Source organism: Telmatherina bonti (genome assembly GCF_933228915.1).
Source record: "Telmatherina bonti genome assembly, chromosome: 12".
Taxonomy (NCBI): Eukaryota; Metazoa; Chordata; class Actinopteri; order Atheriniformes; family Telmatherinidae; genus Telmatherina; species Telmatherina bonti.
In genome coordinates, this window is record NC_136610.1 from 26,429,542 (window position 1) to 26,449,183 (window position 19,642).

Consider the following 19,642-nt stretch of genomic DNA (forward strand, 5'->3'; position numbering starts at 1 on the left):
GCCACTGCTATCATTTTTATGTGTAAGAGAAAACAAGCCTTTACAGTGTGGCACACGTTTGTTCAAATCTAATCTTTTCTCTAGACAACCAATAAACGACAGAGAGCGAGACAGAGGGAGTAAAGGGGAATTAAAGGATGCCTTTGTGAATTCGAGTTTGTCTCCAGGAAGACACGAGCAGCATCCTAATGTAAAACTGTGGCTTGAAATGTGAAAGTCTCTTCTTGGGACTGACGACAGCCTTGCCCTCCGGGCAGCGTTGAGCTTGTTAGTAACTTAAAGGAATACAAAAGAGGGGGTGGGGGGAGTGAGGGTATTGTTTTCTGCCTTCTACAGGCCCATTTCTTTTGTACAAAAACTACATGAATTGGACGCTGGTCCTGCAACAGTGATGGGAGAAATAGTGATGCTGCTGTCTAAAGTTGCTGTGTTCTTTTCAGGTCAGATCAAATAAAGATACTATAGTAGGTTAATGTGTAAATAAATAGATGAAACTGGGCTAATGGGATTTCATCCACTTTGAATCAGCAGTTGTTTGTGACATTTCTTCCTCAACGAAATAAGAGAATAATTTACCATCAGGACATGGATTATAAATTCAGGTCCTGCATTTTAAAGACTCTTAAAAACGTCATGGTTTACTTTTAAATAAAAATATCTATTGCAATCTCTTTTTCTTTACTGTGAATTGTAGAAGATGATGCATCATGACTTCCCTTCATAACAAAAGTTCTAACCTTTCTTTCCAACAGGCAGCCCCCGAAACGCATCACCCTCCCATTTTCAGGAAAAAATCCCCAGGTTTAAATAAGCAGAAAACACAATCTGCTTGTAGACTTAACCTCAAGCAGATGGTTAAGCTTCTCCAGAAATGATTATATTTCTGGAAAAAGAAAAAAAAAATCCCCACTACCAGTTCCATTGCTTTCCCCTTCATTTTAATTAACGGAGTGAAGGATTAGTGTGCAGCTATCCGGGATCAACTGTTCTTCGACGGAAGAATACAAATGTTTTGTGATAAATAATCCCAAAGCACTCCGACCGGCGCTCCCTCGGTGCTTGTTACATTAACATGCATTACACGCAGCATTAAGCCGCTCTCATCCGCCCCAATCGCCTAACTCACCCCATTGTCCGACAGGAAGACAGCCATTACTTTCTCTGAACTGGTGCTCAACAGCCACCTGACTGTGACCTGTTACTGCATTTCCTGAACAATCTCAGCCAAAGATAAGATTGTAGGAGACAATAATCTGGACCAGGGACAGGAAGGGATGGACACGGACTTAAATATTTTGATACTCAAAAAATGAAAAACTTGTGTTTTCTACAAGTGTTTTCAGCTGAACACCAGTAGGCTGCATTTTATCTGGCTCATACTTTATAGAGCCAAACTGAAGCTTTCAATTATTATCCGCGAATCAATTGCGCCATCTGCTGGGGTTTCGTTGCTATTGTGTAAATGAAGTGAACAAAACAGTGTTGAACAATGCAAGAAACTAAATAAAACAAACATACTTTTATTCAAGAAAAAAAAATTCTTACAGTAAAGCTAAATCATTATCTCTATTGGCTCAGTATCAATTTGGATTTAAGATTTTGTACCTCAAGTTACAAGGTTTTTTCTTTAAAATGTGTCTATCAAATCAAATCAAACTTTATTTGTATAGCACTTTTCGTGCTTAAAAACAATACAAAATGGTTTACATAATAAAACAATTTACATTGAAATAGATAAAAACACACACACACACATACACCTATAGTCTCCTTTCACCCACCCATGCCCTATTAGCCCCAACAGTTAAAGGAAAATGAATGGCCAGGTACATATACACCAGATAAGGAAATGATATTCTCAGGGAACCTCTACACAAAGGGCTACCCCCACCCACGACCACACAGGCCATCACCATGGGGGCCGTCCGGGTCCGGGCAGATAGGACCCGTGCCACAACTGTAAGGCTGCAGCATTGGATCCCAACCCACCAGATAGGGACAGCCCCCACAGCAACACCCAGGCAGTCAGAGCAGGGGCAGCCCTCTGTGAACCCAACGAGGAGAGAACTGGAGTGATAACTACACAAAAGTAAAATCCATACAAAAAATAATTTAAAAAAAAAACCATTTATACTATTATGTGAATAAATATATAAAATATATAAATAAATCAAATAAACTAAAAAGAAAAATAAATATAGGCTAATATAAGAATGTTAAAACTTAGTTAAAAGCTAAACTAAAAAGATAAGTCTTGAGCATTTTTTTTTTTTAAACAGTCTGCAGTCCTGAGGCGCTCAGGCAGGCTGTTCCATAGGCGAGGCTCGTAATACTGAAACGTAGCCTCGCCATATATGTCTAAATGTTTAGGTTGTCTTTGGGATTGACAGGGATAAATCAGTACATTAAAGGAGCAGAACATGTTAGATGTTTTGGAGACAAAGTCAGAGAGGACAGACTAAGATGATTTGGGTGTGTACAGAGGAGGGATGGTGAATGTATTAGAAACATTCTGACATTTGAACAACTAAGCAGGCCTACAGAAAGACTAAAGAGTTTATGTACAGATATAGTGGAGTACATGAAGTTAGTTGGTGTAAGAGAAGATTTGGAGGACAGGGATGGATATTCGCTGATGATTCACTGTGACAACCCTTTAGATTAAGGAACAGGGTGTGACTGTGTTTGCATAAACATTATCTTAAACGTCAGCTTTGAAAACATTCCTTCATCAAAAGGAATGGAATAGATTTTCAAGTATATAAGTCATAAAACACACAATGAAACCCTGATAAACACATTTATAAATAATTATTTAATTTGCTTGTTTTTGTTTTAGCTAAATGAGTCATCACACACTCATAAACACCAAGGCAAACAAAAAGGTGTTGCATTTTGGTATTAAAAGTTATTTTCAAGGTAAAATTGAGTCAGTTGTGTTGAGGAAACTTTCGTAATTTACAAAACATGGATCAATCAAAGGTTGAGTTCACAGTATGTTTGAGTATCATGAGTACAAATGAGTTTTCTGATGCCTTCACAAAAAGAGCTGTGACTCTCCTGTTCCACTTCATCATGAACAAATGGAAGAAATCCAAAGCTATTGTTATCCTCCCCATGTGTGAGCCACCAACAAAGATCACTCCAGGTACAAGGTATGTAACAGCATGTGAGGTCACTGAAATCTCAAAGCAACTCAATGCCTCTGTCACACTGGCTGGTGTTCACGTTCATGAGTCCACTCAGGAGAACTACAATGGTGTTCATTTTGGAGAAATGCAAGGAAAAGGCACTCCTCTTCAAAAAGGAAATTGCCAACAGTTTGCAGTTTGCCGAAGATCATGAAAGGGAGCCAGAAGATTACTAAGGAAAATATTTTGTTTCTCATGAAACTCAGAACAGAATCTGATGGTTTCATTTACATAAGAACTTTGTCAGATTTATCAGAAAAATGGTATCATAGTTCATGTTTGTTTTGCTGCATTTGGAACTGAAGAAATTTTCATTGTAAATCAAGAAATTCTGAATCACTGAATTCTGAATGAAGATATTATGATGTCTGAAAGCTGAATCACAACAGAGATGTTGTCAAGCACCAAGGTGACAAAAAACACACTTTGTTCTGCCAAGAGTGTTTTAGAAGTATATTATATTGTGAATATATGCATATTTGCTTATCTATGTTTCATTATGACTCTGTAATAACATAATTGGTCCCTCTTCCACAGTATTTTCAGTGTCACCCTTTATAGGTGTAAGAAAGCCAAAAAAAAAAAAAAAAAAAAGTTTATGTTCATGTACTTGAAATGTCATACAGTATCTGTTTCTCTTACACTGAGAAATAATGACAAACAAACCACATTGTTTCTTTTTGTCTTCATCTGTGATCTTATGGCGCCATCTATTGTATATTTATCTGCATAACAACCACAACTGCAAGGTGCAGTTTATAATGGTCACTAAATATGACAAAACTCTTTGTTTGATTCAGTAAGTCGTGTTTCAGAGAAGGCATTACAATGGATTCTTGTCATCATTGTTTTCTCTTTTTTTTTCTCATTTGCTGTTCTTGGATAAAAATGATTTAAGGTAAAATATGGAAAAAGGCAATCTAAAACATTTTTCTTTTAGAAAAGAGAGAAGTCATTGGACAGTGCCCATGGTCAAACCTTGAACATAGGCTGTTGTATTTCCAAACTTTGTGTTAAACCAATGCCAAACCCAGGTGGAATTATTCAACTTCTACCACTAAATATTTTAATGATTATCTCATTTTAGGATTGCATGAACATTTTATGATATTCTTTGTCATATCTAGTCAGAAATCAGAATGCCTTTTACATATAGATTTTGTCATAGTGGCTAAAGTTCTTGGATTATGTGTTGGACTGCTTTGTTAACCTCTTAGGCACTGAAACTTTTTCCAAAGATGTTAAACTTTGATATCAAGATTTCAAAGAGTTGCACCTTGGAAGAGGTCACAGATAAAAACATGGACCTAGTGTAAAAGAAAAAGATGTTTTATATGAACTAGAGTTTATGGTGGGAGTAAATTGAACCAAAGAAGGAGAATAGCTGCAAAAATAAAATTTATCCTAAGTGAAAAAATGTTGAATGCTTTTGTTGTCTTCCTCTCTATCTCATCACTTCCATTGGGATCTTTCAAACTGCTTTGAGGGGTAATGTTGTTGGTGGTACGTTTTCTCTTTTATCCAAGTTAGTTTTTTCTGGGGTCAAAAAGGATTTACTTATAAAAGTATTTACAAATAAAAGCCTTTAAATAATACACACACAAAAAAAAAAAACACTGGACAGTGCCCTTGGTCAATCCTTTAGATGGCTAACTATGAACCACTGAGCTAAACCCATTCATGAAGGTTTGGCACAATTTTACAAATTCAGTTGATGAAGACATTTTTTATTATTGTTTTGGAACAGGGATGTCCAATGATTTCCAAGCCTAGAAACCCCATGGTGAATAAATCAAGAGATGGAGTAGGGACCATCATACAGCTAGCTGACATATAGACCTTGCATATACCTAACTGCTATCTTTGCTTAGCTCAGTGAAAATTCAATTTAATTATACAAGTTTGGTGAAGCACACATTGTCACTGTGCAGCAGGTTGTGCACTTTGAAACTTTGAAACTAGACCAGTGTCATTGACCAATCATACACCAGAAACAGTAACTAAATAGAAGGATCTGGCAAACTTTCTCTTTCTGCAAAACGTGCTAAAGCAGTGTGTATATGGCATTTGGGTTTTGGTGATATATTTTTTGCCTCCCCTAAACCCAAACACAACTTGACAGATGTCATGGATCAAATAGTATGGAAGACCATATTCACAGCCAAAACCATCGAAGATAACAATTTAAATTGAAAGTAGTGCTATACCTTTTAGTAAGGTAGTTGTGTTCTGCTTGCCTAAACAAATATATTAAATAAACACTAAGTAACTTGGTTACCAAACATTTAGCAAAGGGTTAAAACATGACACAGTCTTCAGAGACTCATGCATTAAATTTAGCTTTAAAAAAAAACAATAAATTGACTTTTCTACAAAGCAATGCATAAGTTTGTTCTGTAAACGAATAGCCAAGACACGAGGAGGTGCCTCGATTTTGTCTAATGGCAACATTGCTCTGCTGACAAATAATCTTATGAATGTATTTTTCAAAAGCATATTGCAGCCATTTTTGCCAATGTCACTCTTGATACTATTACTCCAAAAGTTTGAAATGTTTTCCTTTGGAATATCTTCAACCCAAATTGCTGAGAAGTCCAAAGCTGTGTTCGAATGTCCACACTATTCCCTACATGGTGCCCTATATAGTGGTCATGCCATTTTCTAGGGGTACCCATATGTCCAGAGAGAAAAAAGTATTGCAAAATTACCCATGTCGATGGTCACTGGACGTGTCAATATAGATCACAATGCACTGCGAGCAGGAGCTCAAAATGGCGCAAGTGATGCCAAACATCAAAGTAGGTTAAGAAAAAACCTATATATAATTAATTTTACATCCAAATTTGTTGAAAAAATATGCAACAAATAAAGAATAAAATATAATATAAGAAAATGTTTTTGTTTTGCATGAGTTTGGACTGGATTTGGAAGGAAGCATGGTGGTTGCTGTGGTGACAGCCGGTAGTCACGTGATCTGCCATGAGCAGAAAATAGCCAACTTCCTGAATCGCCAACAGAATCAGTACACTTGTGCAGTGTTTTTCAACCACTATGCCTTGGCACACTAGTGCCATAAGAGACCGCCAGGTGAGCCATGAGAAATTATCCAGTTTCACCAAATAGGTCTAAAGAGCACCTCTGTGTTCATCCAAACAGGCCCAGGACCCCAGTTGATTTCTATTCAAGAAACTGTGACAAGGTTGACTTTAGATTATTAATATAGGGTTTAAAAAATAATTTAAAAAATTTTTTTAAAAAAACAAAAATTTTGGGTTTGTGGTGTGCCTTGTGATTTTTTTCAGTAAAATAATGTGTTCCTTGGCTCAAAAATGTTTGAAAAACACTGCACTAGTGTGCTATATAGTGTAGTAGTAGAGGAGGAGTTATGGAACAGTCCGGACATTCAAACACAGCTTATATTTTTGCAGGGAGCATGATGATGGAGAAGAAAGCTTGCCAGGTATAGCAAAAGTAACTATGGGGTGGGGCTTACCAAAGGGTCAAAGCCCAAGCAGAAACCTCCATTGAACAAAAAGAAAACCTATTCGGAAGGTACAAGAACTACAGTTCAACCCTCATCCGCCAGGGGGTGTTTTCAAAACAAAGCAAATTCCCATAAAGTCCTATGATAAGAAGACCAAGCTAACAGAAGAAATAAACATGTTCCTAGCCTGGTGAAGAAAAAAACATTTTAGGTTGAACAGGTTCAGATTTACTTTCATGACACCTCTTATATATATATATATATATATATATATATATATATATATATATATATATATATATAGAGAGAGAGAGAGAGAGAGAGAGAGAGAGAGAGAGAGAGAGAGAGAGAGAGAGAGAGAGAGAGAGAGAGAGAGAGAGAGAGAGAGATTTGGCTTCAGTCTGCTTACCTCAGTTGGTTAGCTCCCGTTCGCCCCTGGTTATGTCTTTGCTACAGGCAGGTTGGAGTTTGATAGATTTCATTCACCCCCTCCTTCTCTCTCAGCTCTACCATGCCTATTTTTGTATGTTCCTGTAGTGACAGATTATTGAATATTCACTCCATCTGTTCAGAAACCAGGTGTTTGTCAGGAATACATGCGGTAGATTTTTTTTTTCCTGATGTACTGTATATGTGCAATAGATTTATACCTTGTGGTTTAAAAGTCTCTTCTATATAAAGTTGCACAGCCTTATGTGTTGTACATTAATGCATCCATATGCAGACCTGTTATCATGATACAATTAAAACGCTAAATGGCGCAGAATGTAGGCTACACATAGACTCGAGGCATATATAAATATATATATATGCCCCAGAGCCAGCTGGCTGCGATGGACTGGCGAGCTGTCCAGGGTGTACCCTGCCTGTCGCCCAAAGCCAGCATTGAATAGTTGTTCTTCAACCCTACATGTGGAATTTATTGTAATACAATAGCCTATACACCATACTTGTCTTCTGGGCATGTGTTGTATGCTTTCTTTCTGTCTTACTTTCTTTCTTTTTGGCATGGTTGCAAAGACCAGGAATCCAAAAGTCTATATGATTACAAATGTAGCCTATATGTTACTGTGTCTGTACTCCTGTAGCCTTTGAAACAAACAAACAAACAAAAACAAAAAAAAAAAAAACATCGGACAGCGCCCGTAGTCGAACCTTTCAGCCCGCGGACCGTGAGATGGAAACTTTCGGGGGTAAGATGTAACCACTGAGCTAAGCCGATGTGACTGCTGCCTCATAAAACTTATTCTATAAAGCTATGAAGAGAGGATAAACTGTTGGTGATTCAACTGACACTTGAAAATACTTACAGAAATACTTACACTATTTTCAAGCCAAACATCATATTTCCAAGCCTACTCTATCCAAATGAGTGAGGAATCGCATGTTGAACTGAAAGGGGAAAGAACAGGTGCTTGTTTTTACAGTACCTGCTGTAGCTCACGTGCTCTAGGTCACGTGGTGGCTCAGCCCTAATCACAGAGTTCACTGCTCATTTATAAGATGGTCTGTATATTTTTTCTGTTTTATTATATTGTAGAAAAACATGAACCAAGCAGTTTTCATGTAAAGACGCGCTTTGAAATGCTTCAACTCTTATCCGAATAATTAAGTTGCTGTATTTACAAATAAACCACTCACAAGACATAGTCTAAGCTTGTACTGGGATAGTCAAAAAGACTAAAAACTAACAATCCTTTCAAATATATTATGTATGTATCACTATTTTAAAAAAATAAGAAAAAGAAGGAGAAAAACGAACACAGGACCCGTGTTAGAGCCTTCCAGACAGTGAGACTAAAACTTGTAAAGATGAGAAGCAACTACTGAGCTAAACCGATTTGACAGAAGTGGGAAGAATACTGAGAAAGACAAAAGTAAATACTAATCAATTAGCTGCATTATTTATCCCATCTCTGTTTTAGACTTAAATCTTCATTCAAAGTTATATAAATAAAAATAGGTAACTAGTGAGAAATATGAAAATGAATGCATGTATTTTTTTTATTTTTTTTTATTTTAAGAGTTAGGGACAGATAAAAGTAGAATAACATTCTACACTTCAGCTTTGAATATATTAGGGCCTCAAACAGAACTCCAGTGTGCAGATTTATTGTTTATTAACTGAACAAAATATTTGCTTGTTCCAAACAAAACAAGTTGAATTATTTCAATTCCTTTTTTAAACTGTTCTAAATTACGATGTAGGCTATAAGTTGAAATAATTTAATAAATTCATTTTAATATAAACCTGAGTGGCCTCACAGCAAGAAGGTCGCTGGTTCGATCCTTGGCTGGTTTGGTCAGTGGCCTTTCTGTGTGGAGTTTGCATGTTCTCCCTGTGTATGCGTGGGTTCTCTCCGGGTACTCCGGCTTCCTCCCACCATCCAAAGACATGCATGTTAGGTTAACTGGTCACTCTGAATTGCCCCTAGGAGTGAGTGTGAGCGTGAGTGTGGTTGTTCGTCTCTCTGTGTGTGGCCCTGCGATGGACTGGCGAGCTGTCCAGGGTGTACCCTGCCTGTCGCCCAAAGCCGGCTGGGATAGGCTCCAGCTTCCCCGCGACCCTGAATTGGAATAAGCGGTTTGGAAAATGAATGAATGAATAAACCTGAGTATTGAAAGTGAACAGTTCATCTGAACTTATCCAGCAGACAGCGACTCCTACTGGAGACAACGTCTTGTGTTAGATGATGATATCTTACATTTGGAATCTTTCATTTCCCATTCAGGCACAGAAAGTGGGATTTGATCGATGAAAACATTATTTTCAATTAGTTCGTTAGCTCGTTAGTTAGCATATTCGGGATATGTAGTAATGTAGTGTAAGAGTTACAAGCCTGTGTTTACCTGTGGTGTTGAATTGTAGTATTTTTCTCCACTAACATTACACTGTCATGCTGTTCTGAGGTTTTAAAACAAACTACAATCGAATCAGAAGAAAAAATAATTAAAATTAAAGGCATCGGACAGCGCCCGTGGATGAACCTGTCAGCACGCGGTAAAAATGGTAAAGTTGCTGGAAGTAACCACAAAGCTAAAACAGGACTAGTAACTCATGCATAAAACTTTATTATGAAGACTATCACATAGTTATGAGAATGCTGAGTTTCATGTGATTATTGTGATTGAAGCCGAAAGAAATGACACACAACGAATAAGCGTTTTGAGTAAATACAGGAAAAAATGCATGAGAAAAGAATTGTGGGAAAAGAAATAAGATCTCAAAGGTTGTGGGGATGACGTCAAAGGAGGACGGACAGGTGGGACAGTGACGCGCTTATTCTTCTTCTCTTCTGGTGGATTTCCTGGTGCTTCTGTGGATATAAAAGAGTTCTGAAACTAAGGAATAAATCACTGGGGAACCACAATGATATGAAAAGATAATGTTATCATTTAAGAAACTTTGTCTCGTCCAATTTACTTTCACTTAACATCTCCAACACCGAAGGTGTGTGGTCAGGTTGCAACTCTGCCCTCAAGCTGCAAGAGAAAAGTTTTCCCAAAAGCGAAACAGGAAGACTGAATGACATTCCATGACGTTTCTTTCTTTTTTCTTTTTTTTTTTTTTTTTTTTTTCAGAAAAAGTTGTGTTAACACAGAAAAGCCACAAGGGGGAGTCAAAGACTACTAAAACATTTTTCAAGTGATGTTTTCCAGATTATGAGTTTGTTTTCCTTACATTTACACATATAATCTCATAATTTAAATTTTATTTAAATGAAGTTCTCTTTTGTCTGTATGATTTCCATATATTATTATGTATGCACTTTTTATAGAAATACCTTTATTTGAGATTATTTGCAGTATTCTACCTGGTGTTTGTGTGTGTACGCACGTGTGCATGTGTGCATGTGTGTGTGTGTATGAATGCATGCAGATGGGATCTGATGTGAGCAGAAGGCAAAGGGAAGTGAGTACGGACACAGCAAAATACAGAGATGTGATGAAAAGGAAGGTGACTTCCACCTGCAATTAAGTTCACCTCATCACTCTGCAGTTTCCATAATAACCTGCTGAACTTTGTCCAGTGTGTCAGCACAATATTTATCAAAGAAGATAAACAGAAAAGAAGAGATGTGGGAGTGAGAGGTGAAGTGGGAGGTCACAAAAGACAGAGATATGAGCAAGAAATCATGAAGGAGGAAGGCAGGTGAGAGGAGATAAGAGAGGACAAAGAAAGTGAGCAGACAAATGTTAGACACCCAGTAGCAGACCAAGTAGTGAGGTGATAGGAAAATGAAGCGCAGGAACAGGGGGAAAAAGAGGGAGGAAAAAAGAGGGAGAAGAGAGGTTTTGGTCCACATGTTCCTCAGCTGTGTAAACTGAAGGTCTCTGCTGCTTCTCAGATTCCCCAGAAGAAGGGGGATATTTATAGGAGGCTGGCAGTGGCAGTGAATGGACCCTTGCTCTGTCACACCCACTAATATTATTATTATTATTTTACATGCACAAAAATGGAAAATGTCAGCAACCTGAGAGGCCTACAGAGACAGTGGGTGTGTGGACTGTGTCCCATCTGTCTCTGTATGTGCGTCTCCTCATGTTCCTGAGAAAGATCTGTTGGTGTGGACTTAGTATTCTGGGCAGCTGAAAGAAGAAACCAAATTAGAGAAAACAGAAGTACAGAGAGAAGCTGGCATGTATCAACGGGTGTAACCTGATCTACCAAACTTATTAGAGCTGTCAAGAACAGAGAGAAGACTAAAAAAGAGCAAGGTGGAGCAGGGCTAGACAGACACAGACATGAGCGCATATTCCACTTCCAGATTATAAGATTCCCGCAAGTTGTAGACGTGTTGAAACAGACTGCACACACAGACACACACACACACACACACACAAAAACATATGAATGCACATTGGCATTTAGGTTCACAGCCACTTGGTAACAGATGCAAACTCGGGCACACATGCAGAAACACAAACAGTGTTATAGACATAACAGACATGCACGCGCATGCACACATGCTGGGAAGAGAGGAAATTCCAGAGGGAACAGGTGGGAGTGGCGATAGCAATCTATCAGGATAACTTTGATCTCGTCCATGCCTCTGTCACCACTGCTGAAATACCCTGGATGGATGGATCGAGACTGTCTCTAATCAATCATAATGTCCATATACACACCAGGAGGAATCACAGCGCCACACCAAAATATTTGAATAAAAGTGCACTTTTTGGTGTAGTGAATTACAGTGAGAAGCATCCTTGCACTTGGCAGTCTTTGTTTGTTCACTTTATCTTACTTGGATTCCAGCCAAAGTCAACAGAAAAACAGTGGCATCTGTTTAATTTTCTTTTTTTTTTTTTTTTATTTCTTGAGTGTTTTGTTCAATAAGAGTAAGTGGTCAGTGGAGGGCAATGTTGAGAGCAACTGCAGGGAGTTGAGCTGGGTCCCACCTGAAACGGTGCAAATAACCTCAGGGGGAACGTTTTGTCTAGATAGATGAAACGAAGCTGCCGCGTTGATCACGTAATGTTTGTCATTTTCTGCTCATTGTCAGCAAGATGATCTGAGATCGGAGGGCGGCAAGAAAAACACGAGGAAGGAAAATTGGAAGAGAGATGGGAAACGGAGGAGACAGAGATGTGGCTCTGGCACAAGCTCAATGTCTGCTGAGGACAGAAGTCAATGGTCAAGTGAGTGTGTTTGTTTGTGGTTATGTGTGCATGACTGTGTTTTCTCAGGCTGACCTGATCTTTTGGGCATATAAAACAAAATCAGTCAATGCCGTGTCTCGTCACATGAAAGTGCACAGAATGTCCGTTACATCAGCCAAGACTTTGTGTGTGTGTGTGTGTGTGTGTGTGTGTGTGTGTGTGTGTGTGTGTGTGTGTACATGTGAGTGGGTGCCAAGGTAGAGATGAGAGTGGAGAGCCCCCGCCTCAGGGGCTGCAAAGACAGCTGACTGACAAGCAGCATGAACATGAATGTGCCTGTGCAACCCTCTCCATACCAAATCCTCATAATCTCACTACTTTACATCTTTTGTCCCAATCCTCCCCTCTTCCCAATCCCCTTCATCCTCTGCACTATTCCTCTACCTATCCCTCCTTCACCCACCTCTCCACTTCCTTTAGGTTTATTATATTGGGATGTGGGCTTATATTAATCCCCCCCTTGACAATTAACTACTCGAAAGTCATGAATGGAGGTGAGCCCACATACAGGTTTGCTCATAAACACATTGGTCAACCCGGAGTCTCCTGCATGGGCAAAACATGAGCTATAATCAAGAAAACATGCACGGAAGGGAAAAACTAAATCGTGACGGAAACTGTTTGCAGAAATTATTCATTTCCCTCCTTTTTTATGTTTTCCTTGTGCTGACTGTACACCCCTCCCACTCCCCAGTCTCTCTCTTTCACTCTCACTCTTTTCCTATTGCACATTCCTCTCCATTTTGCATATCTCTGACCCCCCCCCCCCCCCCACACCCCCCCAGTACCCCACCCCCTGCACTATACTTCACAATTTTTAACACAACTTGCCTTCCCCCTCTCAATCTTTCATTTTCCCTTATTTCTTTCTTTCTCTCTACCTAATTCCCACCCTCCCCTCTGTACCTGACGTTGTGGCTCGGTGCCCAATGAGTCACACCTCTGCTAAAATCATCAGAGATGGAGGGAGGAGGGAGCAAAAGAAAGAAATCGTCAGGGAGAGAGAAAAAGCATGCGTATGACAGAGAGAAAAATATAGAAAATAAAAATGGGAGGAGAGAAAGTTTGGGAGGCAGAAAGAGGGAGCCTCCGGGGAGAGAAAAGAGCATAGAGTGCATTTAACTTTTTGACTCCAGTAGTCAGAGTGTGCATGTCAGTAACAGTTAGCCTGTTGACAACAACACTTTCCACACACTGCTCTGGATCATACAAATGCATGCATACACAACCATATGCAAACATAGCCATTCAGTGACATCGTGCATAAGCCCACCTGCATCCTCTGCAGACACGCACATGCACACATTCAGCAATCAGACATGCAAACAAACCTGAGCAAAACATGTGACTGCAGCCGTGGTTCTCTACATCAGCTTCCCCCACCCTCTCTAGCCGTTGCTATTGGATACCACACAAATACTCCCTGTTGGGCAACACTGGGAGTCAGGAGAGGACGTACATGGGTCACACACCTCCCCAAGCCCCACAAGTTTGAAAGCAGTTGATGTACTAATGTGTGTGAGTGTATCTGTGGATTTTGTGCATGTTCTTCAGCCTTAAACCACTTTGTTTTTGCATAATCTGTCCCCACCCCTGGAATTATACTGGTGCATGAAAGAAATGTGAAAGTGATGCTTTTTTCCAAAATGTTGCATGAAATATGTGTTCTGAGTGAAGCACATTAGTGTGCAAATGCTCCAAGAAACAGAGGATTAAACAAGTAAAAGAGTAAAAAAGTAAAAAAGATAGAGAAGCTCAAGGAGCAGAGAAAAGTTCTAATTAGAAGGATTAGAGGTAGGATGGAGAAGTATTGTTTACTACAGTAAGTCTCCCCTGTCCTGTGATCTTTCATTTGATGACCTTTCTCCCTGAACTGTGAACTTGGCTTGCTCGTCACAGTGGGGGCGCTGTCTTTAACAAGGCTTGTGTTTTATGAACCCTGAGGGATCACAGCAAGCTGTGTGGATGCTGCAGAGGGCCACGTGCCTGTCATCATTCAGCAGTGCTGTTTTTGAACGCAACGCCACCTCGGTCAAACAAGCGTGCTCTTCTTTGGCTTTATGTTTTTGATGGTGAATCAATAGGTTTGTTGAAAAAACAATCACTCCCTCAATCGATTAGTTCCCTGTCTTTAAGATCCTCAGGTTGGCTTATCACCACATGTCCAGTTGGAAGGCAACCAAGCTGGTTTTATGTTTCTTTTATCTTTGGCTTTGCACTGAGGGGATTCATTTAGATTCTAGGGAAACTGAAAGACTACAGCTGAAGACTCTTTAGTACGTCTACAAGCGGCACAATCTATTCTGCTTTGATGGGGTCAATCCTAACTGAGGCTCTGGGCTTAGGAAGCGGAACAGGCTTCTACTCTTAGCTGTAATGTTTTTAAAGCCATACCAGTCAGCCACAAAGCTCCTTCTGCCCTTTGTGCGGAACACACCAGACAAAACCTTGGAAGGCATCCACCGTAGAGCACATTCCCGGAGTATTTCGTTTTTTTCTTCTTTTTACAAGTGTGGGATGGGGTCGAACAACAATTACGGTAAAATGTGACTAATATGTCACAGACATGCTGGTGTGTGTTTTTTTTCTGACCTGCTTTCTTTTTTTTCTTCCTCTTTTCCATGCATCCACTTCTCTCTTCTTGAAAATTCTTCCCTCTCACTTCAAACCCCTGTAATTACAAACAAAAGCGCTGACTCCTCTCCAGCTGAAACAATGATAATGATGGAGAGTAGTACATGTGTGTGTGTGTGTGTGTGTGTCTTCATCAAAGCAGCGTTGACGTTGATGGGTGTAGAGAAATGTGTGGAGGACAGTAAGGATTAACACAATCTGGGCATGAAGCCCCACAACTGAAGGAATGGTGTGTGTGTGTGTGTGTGTGAGAGAGAGAGAGAGAGAGAGAGAAAAAGCGTGTGTATGTGTGTGTACATATGTTGACTCTGTCTTAATAGCAACGATCCAACACACAGCTGCTCTCTGAGCTTGGCATTTAAATGAGGCAAACAGACACTTGGAGCAAATGGAACACAGGCTGAGGCGGTGACAACACAGATTGAAGAGATTTTGAGGAGCAGCAGCAAACTCGAGAGCAGGTTGCACTTACGCATGAACTCTAAAAGCTGTAAACAACAAAACAGCAACAACTGTGTCAACAGTGAGACAGACGGATTGATATTTGTCACCTCTTAATTTCATATTTACATGCCTAAAACCTATTGTGCAGTTGAACTTTAGATTCAGCACAGAGAGTGTGTGTTAAAATTGTATCTAGGCCACATGTATGGATGGTTGCGAGGTAGAGTGTGTACTGCCTGGTTGTGTTTGGAGCGGGCCCAGGCCAGAGGAGCTCAAAGCGCTGAATGTCATCATCAGAGCTGTCGGAGAGCCAAGCAGTAATCACACCCAGATCACCTACACGCTCACGCCAACTTACAACACCAGTCACTCCGGAGTGGTGTGTGTGTGTGTGTGTGTGTGTGTGTGTCTCTGTTTAAAAACGGAGCACTGATTGAGGGAAAGAAAGAAAAATGAACGGCAAGACGTATATGTCCATGCAGCAAGTATGCATCTTATGTTAGTGTAAAAAGTGCACACGCAGACAAGCATGTGGTCACAGTTCGACTAGCGAGTGAGTGAGAGCTAGAGATGTATGTGCTGGAGAAGAGGGTGTATTTTTTCTCTCCTCTTTCTTCCTCCCTCTCTCCATGTCAGTCTCATATCCCACCCCTCTATTTTCCATTTTTACATGCAGCTCCAGATGTGAAGGCAGTGAAATATTAAATTACCAAAATGGGCTTGTTTCTGCACTTTGGCTACATCAAAAACAACCCAGCCTTTTGCTCTTTTTTGACCTGTGACACACGCACACACACTAACACACACACATGCACACACACTTTATGACAAATTTGAAAATGTGTATGACCTTTTACTACAGGTAAAAGTAACAAGTATACCTGTTAGGAAATTTATATATTATCATTTGTTCATGACTTATCTTTTCTTTTATCATATGTTAAACTTTTGAGATTACTTTAACAAAGATTGGTTCTTTCTGGTGAAGCAGGGTGCCTCATGCTTAATGAGCTTGGCTCACTCAGACATACCATCCTATTGTTATCTTTGCACCTCGTGTTTTACTCATGACTTGCTTCTGGTAGTCTGTTAAAATAGATGCTTATTGTTTTAGCAGCTGCAGGAGTAAATGAAGTTAATACTATACATTAACTGGAAAATGTGTGATAAACTCATGACATGTGTCATGCCATTATCTGTCAAATAAAAAGCCTGAGCAGAGGAAGAGCAAGCGAAGAAGACAGTTAGGAGTCTCTGTGCAAGCTCTGAGACTGTTCTCTTCTCCTTTGCAAAGGTTACACTGAGTTCTAAGTCCGTGTCTCTTTCTTTATTTTACATGTCACAGGGGTTTTAAACCTGACAATACCAATGATTGTATCTTACTTTTTGCACAGGTTTCAAACTTTGTTTTAATATTATGCATTTGAGTGTCGCAAATCTTTCGTTTTAAAGTCCATTTTAAAACAAAGGTCTCTCACGGTACTAGCACAGTGCTCTGTATATGTGAGATTAACCGTTTTTCAATCTTACAGCTGTTGTATCTTCTCCTTTCATTTGGGGACACTGAAAACTATGTAAAGGAGGGCGGACACGATGGTGTTTAAAACAACCGCCTCACTGCCCAAAGATTCTGGTTCAAATCTCAGCTGGGGTCTTTCTGTGTGTAGAATGCATGTTCTTCCTGTGCCTGCTTGGGTTTTCTAAAAGGTCACCAACTTGGTTCTGTTGGCCTTTTGGAAGGCTGCATTTCAACTCCTTTGTGTAACCTCCATGTTTATAGGATGATGTTCTGCACAGTACATGTTTTCTTTACAATTTAGTGCTCTGTCAGACTGCAGGATTAGCTGGAGTTCCTAGGGTTTTTAAAAGTAGAAAGGATGATAGTCATCCTGTCCTTCATATGAGGAACCAGTTCCTTGTTTGGAAAGCAGATACCATTTCTACCTTTTAGATTTGGCTCCTCATTTACCTGTTTGATAAAGCTTATAGTTAGAACTGACTTAAGTAACCCTTAGCCATTCCTTTAGTTATACTACTGTAAGTTTAGACTGTTGCACATTCCTCCATTTATTATTCTAAAATAATTTTCCTCCATGTATATATATATGATATTGTTGTCATTAACTTATGTTTCTCTTTTATTTCCTGGTTTCTATGGTGCTTGCATACCTCTCTTTTCTATTCTCTTCACCCTGACCAGGTGAGGCAGATGTTCACCCTCCCTGAGCCTGGCTTTGCAGGAGGTTTTTCTTCCTGTTAAAGATGCACTGCAGGCAAATTCAGCATGCATCATGTGTCCAACCTGTGCAGTGAGCTCTCTCTAGTTAGCAAAAGACTGTGTCATCTTGGGTCTTGTTCTGTCCTTTTCTCTCTTTGTTTTCCCCTTTCTTCCTCTGACATGGTCTTTTTGCATTTCTTTGATGAATCAGTCACGGTACATGTACAAAGCAGCCAGTGTATTCATATCCATTTGCTGGTGTGTAAGGCAAAACTTGGCTGCAACGTCATGCGGCATCCCGCATGTAAAAGATGTACAGTGCAGTTGTCAGCTTCAGATCGCTGCTGGGAAGCAATTGCTTCAAAAATGTACATGACAGATCTCAATCTGTCATTAAAGTGGAGTTTTAAAGTCAGAAAGTTGTGTAATGCATCTTTAAAAGGAAGTGTTTTTTTTATGTCTTTTCATTGTCACCTATTGCCTGTATATTTTCAGGACAAGGAACTGAATTGAAGATGCAATCCACTGGTTCCTTTAGCTTGGTAATTATTTTCATGAAATGATCTTATATTAACTCAGGGACTACAAATTGGACTAATATAGATCATGCAGTGGATTTTAATTTGATTACAAGGGAGCTGAATTGTATCGAATTAGACTGTGTTCTTAACAGGGCCTTGACATGACTGTTATGAATCGGTGCTATACCAAAAAAGCTTAATTGAATTTAACTGAATCAAATGGATTTAAATAAAATTAAAATGCTGATGTAAAACTTTCACATCTTCCAGCTACTCTACCTTTCATGACATTTGTGTTTGGCAGAAAAGTCTTCTTGAAATGATTCAGCCTTACATTTCTGCTCTTCATCAATAAGCTTTGAAGAATAGTTTCTGACCTTAATATAATTTTTAGAATTAAACCTTTTATGGCAAAAACTAATCTTAGACATAATATGGATCAATTAATCTGTACTGCAATGTAAATGTAATCTATATTTTCCTTAAATCCCCTTTTTATAGTCAACCAGAACCATGTTTTCATATATTCACAGTTGTTTGACATTAACATATTAATTAAATGCGTGTTTTCACAGAAAACCAAATCAGGCAGAAATATGATATCAACATTGATCAATATATTAGAAACAACCAGTGGCTACTTAAGAAAGATAAGATATGATTAACTTTAATTATATCATGCTTTTCATGGACACAAGGTCACAAAGTGCTTCACAACAATAAAAACATAGAAAACCTGCAATGTGTGGGGAAAAAAAACAGTATAAATACACAGCAGTGTCACCGAGTCTATTTGGAACTAAAATGCTTGCCTGAACAAATATGTTTTTAAGAGGTTTTTAAAAGCATCTACTGAATCCAGAGAGCGCAGATCCTGGGGAAGCTCATTCCAGAGACGGGGAGCAACAGCTTTAAAAGAACTTCATCAGACAAACCTCCAAAAATTTAACCCAAAAAGGTCTGATACAGCAGCCTGTGCTTCAGTGGGTTAACACAAACCAATGCAACAATGTATAGTGTTGACATTGAGGTCAACATTATAATTGATGTCAGTGTCACTGTAATTAGACAAAACAGAGTTTTATGAATTAATTAAAACAGAGCTCAGCACACAACCACAGCCGCAAGTTATGACCTCAAAACTAAATACTTATTTGACAGTCTCAGCATAACTGAAAATTATATGGTGCATTACCAGTTTATTTTATCAGCGGAACAGTTTCATTGGATTGCAGCAAATTGTAAAGTTGTTACCAAACAGTATTGATTATCTACCAGTCAAGCTGCTTCGACCCTTCTAATCATTGTCATGAAAACATTCAATCACCAAAAGAAAGTAGAACTTAAAACTTACCTGTAAGTTGTTCGACTAAAAGGAAAAAAAATTAAGGTATCATAATTATTACATGATAACACAATAACAATAGCTTTCTTTTCATCACATGCTATTCAAACAGGTACAATGTCAGACTTGAAGATTGGAGTA